We start from the raw sequence: 14,398 nt of genomic DNA on the forward strand, positions 1-14,398 counted from the left end.
TATCAGACAGCGAGAAAACGTTCCCCCAAGAGCTTTCTCCAGAGCGTTGTCTTTCTCCTGCCCAGCCTGTTGTTGCAGCTACAATTGGTGGTTATTGGGCTGCTGATTGTTCTTTTTTGGTATTGTAGTTTTTCTTGTTATTGTTTCATTGTGACTGTAGTAAGGTTTGTAGTGTAGGAAGGAAGAAGACAGGGGTCGGCTGACTGGGACTGACACTTTATTCACAAAACAAAAATAAACAAAAGGTGCGCAACAGCGCGTTCACCGTGCTTTCCTGCACAGCAATAAATAATCACACAATGTCACAGTCTCTGGTGATCTCTCCTAGATCAGCCCGTTCGTGTAGTCCCAGTCCACTACTCTCTTCTCCTCTCTCTCGCTCTCCCCGGCTTTATGCAGTCTCTCCACGCCAATTACTGCAATCAGACACAGGTGTTCATCATCTGCACTTGACCTACTTACTCACCGCTCGGCCCCCACCTTTCTCTCCCGCTACAGACTTCGCGGAACCACGCCCCCCTCGCCACATACCCCCACCGCCCGACTCAGGCCGGGGAGCCATCCGGCCTGCAGCCTCCCCCCCCCTCCTCCTGGAGAGGAAGTCAGCCACAGTCATCTGTGCACCCGGCCTGTGGATCACCTGGAACTTAAACGGCTGTAAAGCTAGATACCAACGAGTGATCCGCGCGTTGGTATCCTTCATGCGGTGGAGCCACTGCAGGGGAGCGTGGTCCGAACAGAGGGTGAACTCCCGTCCCAAGAGGTAGTAGCGGAGGGTGAGAACGGCCCACCTGATGGCTAGGCACTCCTTTTCGATGGTGCTGTACATCGTCTCTCTCTTTGAGAGCTTTCGACTGATGTACAGCACCGGCCGCTCCTCACCCTCCACCTCCTGGGACAGGACGGCGCCCATCCCTCTGTCCGATGCGTCAGTCTGCAGAATAAAAGGGAGAGAAAAGTTAGGGGCATGTAAGAGTGGGCCACCACACAAAGCAGCCTTTATCTGAGTGAAAGCCTGCTGACACTGCTCCGTCCACTGAACCGTATCTGGTACCTCTTTTTAAGTCAGATCAGTCAACGGGCTGGCGAGGTCCGAATAATTAGGCACAAACCTTCTATAATATCCCGCCAGCCCCAAGAACTGTCTAACCTCCTTTTTGGTCTTAGGTCTTGGACAAGTTGCAACTGCTGCCGTCTTATCAATTTGGGGACGCACTTGTCCATGACCCAAGTGGAAGCCCAGATATCTAACTTCCACTCGCCCAACCGCACACTTCTTTGGGTTTGCCGTGAGCCCAGCTCTTCTCAGCGTCTTCAGGACAGCCCGCAAATGCTGCATATGCCGCTGCCAGTCGCCACTATAGATGATGATGTCATCCAAGTAGGCAGCAGCATATGCAGCATGCGGCCGGAGAATTCTGTCCATCAGACGCTGAAACGTTGCTGGAGCCCCGAACAAACCGAAAGGAAGGGTGACAAATTGGTGTAATCCGAACGGCGTGGTGAAAGCGGTCTTTTCTTTGGACATAGGTGATAAGGGGATCTGCCAATATCCCTTCGTTAAGTCCAGTGTCGAATAAAAACGAGCAGTACCCAGCCGATCAAGCAATTCGTCAATCCTAGGCATTGGATAAGCGTCGAATTTCGACACAGCATTCACCTTCCTGTAATCCACACAGAATCTGACTGAGCCGTCCGTTTTGGGAACCAAAACTATCGGGCTCGCCCAATCACTGTTGGATTCTTCTATTACTCCCATTTCCATCATTGCCTCTAATTCGCTCTGCACTACTTTTTTTTATGCTCTGGCAGGCGATACGGCCGGCTGCGAACTACCACCCCCGGCTCGGTCTCAACGTGGTGCTGAATGAGATCTGTGCGACCAGGCAGAGGCGAGAACACATCCGCAAATTCTGCTTGTAAATTCTTTATGTCAGTGAGTTGGGATGGTGAGAGGTGGTCTCCTCCAGGGTCCAGAGCGAGGGATTGTTTTTTTATAAGCGCTTCTGGACCGAGATCCTCCTCTCCGCTCACCACCATCGCCAACAACACTGACTCCACCTCCGACCATTTTTTAAGGAGATTGAGATGGTATATTTGATGTGCCCCGCCTCTATCTGTCCGTATTACCTCATAGTTGAGATCCCCAACTCGCCGTGTGACCTCGAAGGGTCCTTGCCACTTTGCGAGTAATTTTGAACTGGAAGTGGGAAGTAATACAAGCACTTTTTCTCCCGGTGCAAATTGACGCAGTCTAGCCCCCCTGTTGTACAACCGACTTTGTCTGTCTTGAGCCTGTAACAAATTCTCCATGGATAGCCGCCCCAAAGTGTGGAGTTTTGTTCTCAGGTCCATGACATACTGAATTTCATTTCTACTATTTGAAGGTCCGTCCTCCCAAGTTTCTCTAAGGACGTCCAACACCCCGCGAGGCTGACGTCCATAGAGAAGCTCGAAGGGGGAAAACCCCGTGGAGGCTTGGGGGACCTCTCGTACAGCGAACAAGAGGGGTTCTAACCATTTATCCCAATTTTTGGCGTCTTCCTGTACGAACTTTCGAATCATGGTTTTTAACGTGCGATTAAACCGTTCGACCAGCCCGTCTGTCTGTGGGTGATAGACACTGGTACGAATCGCTTTAATGCCCAATAACTCGTAAAGTTCGCGTATAGTACGTGACATAAACGCCGTGCCTTGATCGGTGAGAATCTCTTTCGGGATTCCCACCCGGGAGATCAATGAAAACAGAGCACTCGCCACACTTTTAGCGGAAATAGTGCGGAGAGGAACTGCTTCAGGATACCGCGTTGCATAGTCCACCAGGACCAATGCAAAGCGGTGTCCCCGTGCTGACCGTTCTAATGGCCCGATGAGGTCCATACCAATTCGCTCGAAGGGGGCCTGCATTAACGGGAGTGGGCACAAAGGTGCTTTTGGGTTAGCCGGTGGGTTTACCAACTGACATTCACGACAAGACGCACACCACTTGCGCACGTTCTCGTGAATGCCCGGCCAAAAGAATCGGGCCATGAGACGATTTAGTGTCGCTGTTTGTCCTAAATGTCCGGCCATTGGATTACAATGAGCCGCCTGGAAAAGCATTTCCCGGCGGCTTCGAGGAACTAATAACTGAGTTGTATCTTGCTTTGACTGGGCGTCTTGGGTCACCCGATACAACTTATCTTTTAAAATTGCAAAATAAGGATAGGAGAGCGGCTGGTCAGGGTGGAGAAGCTGGCCATCGATGGATCGAACCTGATCAAAAGCATGTTTTAGAGTCTCATCCTGGGACTGCTCCAGGGGAAAATCATCGCGTTCGGGGAAGTTAATTCCTCCCAAAACGCTCTGTTCCCCTGAAACAGCACCCAGAGGTTCTGACTCAGCTTCACCCAGCTGAGCAACCGCCTCTTTTCCTTCCGGTTTCCCCCAAGAAGCATCCGTACACAAAATCCCTAATAATTTATTAAAGTCTGGCCAATCAGTTCCCAAAATTAACGGATGCCGGAGGTGCGGATTAATCGCTACCTCCACACTATGTTTTTGTCCCCTAAATTGAATTTCCACGGGCAATCTAGGATAATCCACCACATCCCCGTGCACACACCTTACCTTAACCATGCGGCCATTATCCAATGCCTTGGACTGAATCAGGCTTTGATGCATGGAGGTTTGGTTACACCCTGAATCCACCAAAGCCCGATAGGTACCCCCCTTGATACTCACAGGTATCTGATACTGGCCAGCTTGATCGGGGGCAGCTCGTGGGGCGTCGGGGACCCGGATCAGTGTCCCCACCTCCATCACTGGACACCGATCTATGAAGTGACCCGGGTCCCCGCAGCGCCAACAAGCCGGCCCAGGCTTCCCCTCTGCTCTGTGGGCAGGAAGCGGGTCAAGGAATTGGCGTGGAGAGAGTGCCGCAGCCGCTTGCGGGGGACCCGATCCGGCAAATGATCCCCCTCCCCGGGTAAAGGCTCTAGATGGAGCCGCCGGCTCGCTCTGGCTCCCCATCCTCCACCGCGGTAGGGGTTTTGGCGGTGGTCCTCCCCGAGTCCTGGGGAGGGGGACGGGCCTAGAGGGAGAGGGAGAGAGAGAGAGAGGAAGAGAGGCAGATGGAAGAGGTTCGCCGACCCCTGGACACGCCACCATCTGATCCTCCGCCAGCTGGATGGCCTGATTCAGCGACGTCGGGCGGTGGCACTGGACCCACTCTGCAGTCCTTGTAGGTAGTCGTGAGACGAACTGCTCCAGTACCACTCGATCTACGATTCCCTCGACGTCGCTTCCATCGGCCATCAGCCACCTGCGGCAAGAGTCCCGGAGCTGTTGTGCCAAGATGAAGGGTCGGCCGGACTCGTCGAGGCTCAGGGTCCTGAACCGCTGACGATGTTGTTCTGGGGTCCGGCCGACCCGCTGAAGTATGGCACGTTTGAGATCTTCATAGACCAGGAGGTTCCGGACTGGCAGTTGGTGTGCGGCTACTTGTGCTTCTCCCGAAAGCAATGGGATGAGCCGCATTGGCCAGTCCGTGGAGGGCCATCCCCTGTCCTCCGCTGACCGCTCGAAGAGGTCCAGAAATGCCTCCGGGTCATCCTGCGGCCCCATCTTATTTAGCGGCAGCGGTGAGGACGCAGGTGTTTGGGGGACGGCCCTAACCTCCCGGTCTACCCAGCTCCGGAACAGCTCGCGGTCTTCATGCTGGCCTCGGAGAAGTGCTTCGAAGCGATGGTCTTGCTCCTCCTTTATGGCCAGCAGCTGGCGATGTTGTTCCTGGTGAAGACCGGCGAGCGTTTGGATGATGTCCGCAAATGGCGAGGCTGGCGGGGTTTGCATGGCGGCGATGCTCTTCTTCCCTCCCGGGTTTCGGCTCCACTGTAGTAAGGTTTGTAGTGTAGGAAGGAAGAAGACAGGGGTCGGCTGACTGGGACTGACACTTTATTCACAAAACAAAAATAAACAAAAGGTGCGCAACAGCGCGTTCACCGTGCTTTCCTGCACAGCAATAAATAATCACACAATGTCACAGTCTCTGGTGATCTCTCCTAGATCAGCCCGTTCGTGTAGTCCCAGTCCACTACTCTCTTCTCCTCTCTCTCGCTCTCCCCGGCTTTATGCAGTCTCTCCACGCCAATTACTGCAATCAGACACAGGTGTTCATCATCTGCACTTGACCTACTTACTCACCGCTCGGCCCCCACCTTTCTCTCCCGCTACAGACTTCGCGGAACCACGCCCCCCTCGCCACAGTGACACTTTTTCAAATACTTACTTTTTGTTATGTTAGTTAAAGAGAGATATATTCTTTATCTTTTGAGTTTGTTGCTTGATTAATAGCTGCTATTATTAACATCCTCTTTAGCAGCTACCTTAATGTTTGCTCATTTGTGTTTTGGGTTTATTGGTTTTATTTGGAAGCTGTAGGGAGGTGGATGCCATTTTGTTTTAACCTGTTTTCTCCTGTTTTGGGGCTAGTAAGGGAGTTAGGGTATAACTCTGTTATTTTTCTTTTCTTTTCTTTGTTAGTCTAGTTAGAGGTAAATATTTCAGTTATATTGTCTTGTTTATTATTTTGGCCTTATCCTCTCCTGAAACTATTGCTTCCTTTTGTGATTTTCTTTATATTTGTTCCACGAGCTGTGAAATAAAATCCTTTTCTGGATGCTTGTGGTGCTGTGGCAGGACTTAGATTAACGCTCTTTAAAATTTGGTTTTACTTTTGTTGCGTCCCCATTTACCCCTAGACTTATGTGGGACGTAACAAATGCTAAGTCTCCAATCATATTTGCAGTTGAGTTCAATTAAAAAATGGTGCCTTTTTGTCATGCACAATGTTAAGTAACATTGTTTATGAGCTTTTTTTTTCTTCTTCAGTTTTCTGGTGTTTTTAAGAGTTTGTCTATCCACTTTCCTTGTTTCAATAATATGACATTGAATTGGAATGAATTAACACTGTTATTTTTGGGTAAACCGTTCCTTGATGTCCTCACACATTTTTAGCCTCTCCTTTTTTTCCCTCATCATTCGTTTTTCTGTACATCGCCCCACACCCATCTTTTTCTGAGCGTTGAGTGAGTCACAGCTGTCTTTTCAGTGTACATAAAGCGAGATTTAGGCCTATTCAAGCTCAAGTCTTAACCAGCAAATCTAATGCAGCATGTAAGAGCATTGCACAACAACATGAGCCGAATATCGCGGGTCTGAAACAGAGTGTGTTCTGTATTTATGATGAAAATGGTTTTGTGTGATAAATCTGAAATCGCTGCTATTCATTATGTGAAGAGAGGCGAGATTTACTTCCTCTTTCCAATGAAAGGATCATTGTTTGACACCACAAACACTCATGCAGGATTGAAGAAGAGGTTGAGTGAGAGAAACAGAGGGAGAGAGTCATGTTGTGTGAAGCAACACAGAGAATGTGTCTGCTTTCCTGTGCATCGTTGTGCCCTATATGAGCATCTGTGGCCTTCATTTCTGCAGTCAGTGTCTGGCAAAAAAGGACGGTTGAAATTTTTTTTATTTTGCATAAAGAAAAAAGCATTATGACATTACTTTCATGACAATAAAGCACGTTTCACCCCAATCCTGTCAGAGCACAATTGTTTTTTTTAATAAAATGTTTGCATTGCATTACTGTAATGAGAACTAAACTCATTCAGTTTCAATGAACACTGTTGACTCCTGGCAACATGAGCGTAATAAAAACATTTGTTGGAATGGCTCAGTGGTAGTGGCATTCAAATAATGTCTCAATTCAAATTTTAAAGGGGTGGTTGGTTATGATTTCACTTTTCTAACTTTAGTTAGTGTGTAATGTTGCTGTTTGAGCATAAACAACATCTGTAAAGTTACGAAGCTCAAAGTTCAAAGCAAAGGGAGATATTTGCTTTTAAAGAAATAGTTTTTTAAGGACTACAACAAACGGCTGGTAGAGACTACATGACATTCCTCCCGGGTTAGACATCACCAACCCTAAAATTTACATAAACCCCGCCCCCGGAACACGATTTATAGATTATCAAGAAAGAATATGCTAATCATTGACTAGAAGATAACTATACATACGCTACATAAATTCATCAACTAACCATTCAGAAATGTCCTGTTGCTTCTACATGTTGTCTAATCTTGAGTCTCTCCATCATTGACTCTGGATTGAACATAAAAGGCTAAAAGTTTTTGAAATGTCTTTTGAAAAGTGCATGTCTGTGTGAGTGCAAGCTGTTTAAGCTCCGCCCCCTGTGCCGTGAGCAGCAGCTCATTTGCATTTAAAGGGACACACACAAAAACTGTGCGTTTTTGCTCACCCTCAAAAAGTGACAATTTTAACATGCTATATAGAAATATCTGTGGGCTATTTTGAGCTAAAACTTCACATACACACTCTGGGGACATCAAAGACTTATTTTACATCTTGTGAAAAGGGCATTATACCATGCCTTTAATAGACCATTCTTTATGCAAAATACATTAGGGTTAAAATGTGAGAAATGTTTTGATCGTTTTCATGTCATCCACTCAATGGCACAGATGTATCTGCCGATAATTGGTATCGGACGATAAAAGCAAGTATTTTCACTATCGGCTGTCAATCAGAAAAGGGGGTGGAAAAACGCGTTCAGACTGCAACTCAGACTGTGTGTGAAGAAAATAGAGACGCCGGCGCGACCACAACATTGCCCAACATCATGGCAAACATAATGCAAGCGGAACGAAACTGCTCGTTATTGTGTGGTTGAAGGACCGTTAATCAGTTTGGACCAATGCAGCGTGAGCCGATCTTGATCATGCGACACTGTTACTACACAGCGCTAATAAGAAATCCAGTAAAGATAGCATTTGAATTCGCCACAGAAGTAATAACATCGCTGCGAGATCTAGTGAGAAACATTCACATTTCGCTGACGTGGAAACCAGGAAGAAACATTGTGCCATGAATGAACTATCCAGTGTCCACAGATCAGCAACATTCACCATGAATTTAGTGTAGTAACACTAACTGCAACCATGCATGGAAGTTTGGCAGGAATAGTAGGCTATAATGCCTCAAGTAACATTGCGTCGGTTTTATTTTGACATTATGAATACAATTGCTGCCCTCAAATGTTAATCTGAACTAAAATAAACTTTTATTTATAACTACTACAATATTACATTTCATTTTTTCCAAGGAGCTGTTTTGTTTTATATGCTCCTAAGAAGAGTCAATTATAGCTCCAGAATTGCTCAAAGTAATAAAAAAATATTGTACTTTATGATGTTAGTTTTAATAAAAAAATAAAAGAATAAAAAAAATTTCATCTTTTTGCTGTATCAAAAACGTACCGAACCGAACCGTGACACATGTGTATCGTATCGAACCGAACCGTGACACAAGTGTATCGTATCGAACCGAACCGTGACAAAAGTGTATCGTATTGTATCGTATCGAACCGTGAATTTTGTGAACCGTTACACTCCTAGTCAAAATTAGAGGTCGACCGATTCATCGGTTTTGCCGATTAATCGGCACCGATAGTTGATTGGTGGAAATATCGTTATCGGCAAAAATACATACCGATAGTTTTTCCTGGTTGCGTCCGTTGCTGGAGCGGCTGAGAAGCGCGCGCTGTCATTCATTACACAGTAAGAGAGAGCTGAGAAGGCTCTGCTGGCATCATGCAGTACAAGAGCGGCCTCTAGAGGTGTAATAAAAACTTTCTCTGATGCCTCGTGTTGTTTATTTCCACACGTGATTCTGCGTGCTGCACTGAGAGCACACGCTGCGTGGAGAGCGCTCAGATGCGCGTTTAAACCACCAACAGCTAAAAGGTATTTTTTCATATCATTATAAAGCGATTAATTTGTTGACTAAATGCTGCATTAGTAGAGAAAGAACAGCACAACAGTTTGTTTGTTTGCCTTCGAGGCTGAGAGGACGCTAACATTAGTACCAGTACCTCAAGTGGTTAAAACACTGACAAAAATAAACTAAGTCCGAACCGAATGTTTAATGTCACAATTGTTAACATCTATTTGCATTAGTTTATATCCAGCTAGTCACTTTTATGCATTTAATATGCAGAGAAGTTGCATATTTAAAGCTAGAGATGTAAGATAGCAAACTGATATGTTCATACAGCCGACAGAAACATAAATCAGAAAAGCATTCGATTTCGGTTATTTTTTCCATCATCACTTTAATATGTATTTTGTTATTTTGATTAGATAATCATCAAGTGTTTATAAAATAGAAGCAAAAGTGTGAGACTATACATGTAATATTTATGTCATTTCAATGCTCTGGCGTTGTAGATATTTAAAGTTGGCCATCTTTAAGCATGACTGTTTGGATTTATATGAAATGATAACACTTACAATAAAATTCCATATGTAACATTAACTATGGTTAATAACTGCTGTATAAGGATTGTTCATTGTTTGTTTGTTAATTAACATGTACTAATACATTTTTAAATTAAGGTTTTTATTTGTTTACAATTTGTTAACCATCAAACTAACATGAATGATCAAGGTGCAATTTGTTTTTATCCAGTATCAATTTTAAAAACTATCGGTTCATTAATCGGTTATCGGCAAGTATGGCCCAACCTAGCTATCGTTATCGGTAAAATCCACTATCGGTCGACCTCTAGTCAAAATATGTTTTCTGCAGCAACAGGACCTTAATCAGCTCCAGTGGCTGATGAGGATAGTGGAGGATCAGGAGAGAGAGAGAAAGTGTAGAGCCTGCGGTAAGCAGAACTACTTTCAAAACACTTGGATATGTCATGAGTGTAGGAACCCATTACCCAATTACGCATTATTTCCACATCTGCATAGTTGACGATTACCAATAGGCTACTGCAATTTAGTAGAAATTTAATGAGACTCGTTTGTAAATCATGTTTTCCGCCAAAATAACTGTTCAATTTCCGTCAAAATAAAACATCATGTGCTTATCTCTTCCAACTATAGAAATTAGTACAAAAACTAATCATGAAAGCTTCCTTTATTTTTCAGTGCATTTGTTTTACAATATATGGCTATTATATCATTGGATTAATATTATAACTTTTGGGCCCGGTTTCACAGACAGGGCATAGACTAAGCCAGGTCCCAGGATTAGACCATAGATCAATTAGGACATTTAAGTAATTTTTATAAACATGCTTAGAAAAAAAACATTACCGATGTGCATCTTAAAACTAAAAAGGCACTGATATATTTTTAAGATCAGTCAGTGCAAGTTTATTTCAGTGGAAACAGCTCAGACTTACATTTTAGTCTAGGACTAAGCCCTGTCTGTGAAACCAGGGGATTATGTAGTAGTGTAATCTAGACAGAAACTGTAACTAAAAGAGGTTTGAATTTTTCTTTGCTTAATTTGCACACTGAATATGGGTTGAAGCTTTTAATTTTGAACTCTCAAAGTGCACCAGATTGATGAATTTAACATTAAAATGCACAACATTTTCTTATGGGGGGGCATGCCCCCAAACCCCCCAAGAGGCACACTCACCACAGCTTTACCAAAAATCCTGTGAGAAACACTGGTATTGCTATGTCAATGCAGCTTATAGCTTTTTTTTGGATTGATCACTGTGGAGAATTGTTCAATTGTGTTAATAAATTACAATTTTAACTCTCACTCATTCCTACTCACTTATTATATGGCATTAGTGGTTTTAAGGAATAGGAGTTGAACAAAAACATATTCAAGGGCGTGCAAAGATGGGTGGTGTCTATGATCATATGTAGTGGGCCAGTCTGGGCCAAAATGCCAGGGCCGAATTTTTGTCCCAGTCCAGCCCTGCCAATGAGAGACAAGTCTACAAGGAGACGGAAGTGACTGAACTTTTGAAATGGCGACAGCGAAACAACAATCAGCTGTACGGCTCCAGCGGACAGCAGGGATGGAGGAGCGACTGGTGGACATGTGGCAACAACACGACTGCCTTTATAATGTGTCCTCGTCATATAATGTCTGACGCGACACAGTCTCCATTTAGTTCACATCCACTTCCCCATGAGATCATGTGAGGTGCTAAATCTGGCATGATTATCTTGTAGTGTGTGATGCACCACGGTTTTCAAATCTTGAAGTGTGTGCAGGTTTGAGATCTGAAAGAATAAAATCTGTGAAGATTCTCCTTATGTGATACAACCAGATTGAGATTTCACAATTGGTTACGATTTAACTCCTGTACTCTGAGTATTAGGCTAGGCCTACCGAAATAAATCATGTCTCATGTAATTGCTCAATAAGTGTTACAAGCAGCTTGTGAACAATGTCGCTTAACGAGGCATTTACCTCCCAATGTTCACAGATCGTTAGTTAGCTATGAAAACACTAGTGAGGAGCTTATTTACTATTTTATTATATCTATTTATTGTTATTTTTATATGCATGTTTGAATAAATTTTTAGTGTTTATGAAAACTAGGCTACCTTATGTGCAACTGAGCTGCATACAAACATTTCAGTTTTTATTTGAGAATAATTTACTACATCTGAAAATAAATAGTTAAATATAATAGTTTGTGCTGTTTCAACATAGTAATAGAGGGGGTTCCCTGTAGTTTGCTGCAGATATTTCAAACTATCAGTATGGGAAGATATTATTCTGAATAATCAGCTATCGGTATCGACAGAGTAATTAAGTATCAGTGCATCTCTATATAAAATACAATGAGAACTTGAGTGATGGAGAACTGACTGACATGTTTGTCATGGCAACAGTTCATTCATGAATCATCCGAGCTTGTGTTGTGTCAGCAAACCAGGACGTGCATGAGAATGAGAGAACAGAACTGGATCAGACACCATTTAATGAATTCAAACACTGAAAACTAAAAGCTCAAACGTTAAGAATGCAGCAAAGCTTAAGAAACTGAATAGGCTTATTAAAGCAAAGGCACAATAATGACATAAGTTGAAAAAAGCTTGGTGTTTACAGACACTAAATACCTGCCACAGCTCAATCTCATGACCTCTCCCACTCAACAAGACACAAAAGCGTCTCTGTGTGCCATTCCTAATCATAATTTGATTCCTTATTACAGCAATATGAATCCCAGACTCACTCTGAAAGAATGAGGTAAACCAACTTTAAACTCCGAAGAGTCTCATGAAGATAATCTCTCTTCAAGCACCTTTTATTTGTTTAAATGCTTCAACTTGGAGATGGAAATTAAAAGGTTGAGTGGTTTTAAACTACATTTCCCCGTCCAAATAGGTACATTGCAACAGCCTTTTCAAACATTTAAGCAAATGCTAAGGTTAGTAAATATACACTCGTGAACATAATTAGCTTTCTGAGAAGTAACGTAACGTGTAACGTTATCAAACGATCTCAGTATTGGACGGTATATCAACAACAATCCATAAGTATTTTAATTATGTATCACTTTATATATTATATATATATATATAAATCACTAAAACATGTTGGGGTCTGTTTTAAACGCATTATAAACGTCTTTAGATAGTTTAGAAAGTGCTAGAATCATGATGTGTCAGATCCTCAACCGCTCGCGCCACAAAAATGACAGAAAGATATTCATTTAAACATCGACCCCGTTTAAAGTCATCGTATAAATCGCACACTGACCTTAATTTGTATCCGGAGAGAGAAACGTTCACTTTTTACACGCAGCCGCTCACCTGTGAAGTCACGCTGACTGACTACTATAAACACTGATCAACGGTCGGCAGGGTTTGAATGGAAGCCGGGGAGGCGGCGGTTTGTAGCACGCGCTCATGGGTGTAAAGCGCGAGCTGTGATTGGACTTTCAGCGGTGGCGCGTGCCGGGGTCCGATGCGTGATGTCACCGGTACCCGTGGCTCGGGTCACTCGGTTTGTCCCGTTTGTCGCGGATGACGTATGACGAGTTTCTTTTACACTTTATAATTTTCCTGTGACTTAAGGAATTCTCTCTTGTATTTTCTTCCATTACTTCTGGTGTAATATCCTTATGTAGAGAGGTGTTGTCATCGGTTGGTATGCCCATTATACCCAACTGATACAGTACGTGGTAAAATTAGTTTTTTTACAGTTCAAAAACAAATCTATTTGTTTTCTATTTCTAAAGGAGGTTGTCATCAAGTCTTGCTCTACTGGACTAAATTAGTTAATGGATTCCGAAGGAACAAAACATCGATAGCCTACCTCTTAATTTCAGATCAAGATGATGTTGAACAAGGGTCCAGATGATGAAATTCAATTACAAACATACAACCAAAAACTCACACACATCTTTTCTTTTTACTTTTTTGAAGCTACAGGCTTTAAAACTGTAAGTCAAAGCAGTATACAAAGCGAGTGTTGTGTTTTCAGTTTTTAAAGAATAGTGAGTTTTAAACATGAAAACAGTTCAAGTAAAAACAGTCATACTTTAGCTGATGACAGTAAAGATGCACTTAACAAGAAATAATAACAGAAATATACATTTTACACTCGTAGGTGCCATTTATGAACCTTAAAATAGTTTAGTTTCTATATTTTTTATTATTTTGATGAAAAAAGAAAGCTTACTGGAATGGTAAACTCAGTATTGAACATAATGATGCTATCAAGACTTACTACAACACAGTTCTTTGAACTTGACTTTTGTGATCACTAGATGGCATTACAACTGCTGGATTTATTTGAGTGAATTATCTGATCTGTACATTTTACCGTCCTATTTGCATGATTGTATGTACAAATTAACAGTAATAGGCCGACAGCAGCCTTTACATACGGAGATCCAATCATTTGAGTTTTGATGTGTTATATATAGATGTTATTACAAACCACTCAAGGACAGTACGTTTAAAATAAATAAACTATATTCAATAAGGTCTGCTTGAGCTCTAACAGCTACATCATTATTTTTTTCTTCTTAATTGGGAGACAGTACACATCATGCCATTTTCTTCCAAACAAATGTCCTCAGCCTTTAGTTTTGTCTGGACTTTTTCTGTTACTGACATAACAAAATGAACAAAAACATACAAACATAAAATCCTTATATATTACTTTCTAGTGAATTATTACAGTATTTGATATATATATATATATATATATTAATGTCACATCATTTCTGACACATTATTAAAGTAATTTAACAGGCAGAAAGAGAATGATCACAGATAGAAGTGCACAAAAACAAGGCAGGGAGCAAGACCAGTTTGAGGTCGACACATACAACATACAAAAGGACAAGACAGATTCATAACATGAAAAGTAACAACTATTTTTCACATTTCTCTAGGCAGAAAAGAAATTAAGTGTAACAAACTGTTTGTCAATATCTTCCTCACTTCCAGTTCTATTCTAAAAACAAGGAGGATCATTAATATAATATTGTGTTGAAAGGGTACAAAAATACCTGCAAGTAAAATAAAAATGCAAAATAAGAAACGAAAGATGGGATAA

This window comes from Scardinius erythrophthalmus (genome assembly GCF_964197995.2).
Source record: "Scardinius erythrophthalmus genome assembly, chromosome: 7".
In the NCBI taxonomy this organism is placed as follows: Eukaryota; Metazoa; Chordata; class Actinopteri; order Cypriniformes; family Leuciscidae; genus Scardinius; species Scardinius erythrophthalmus.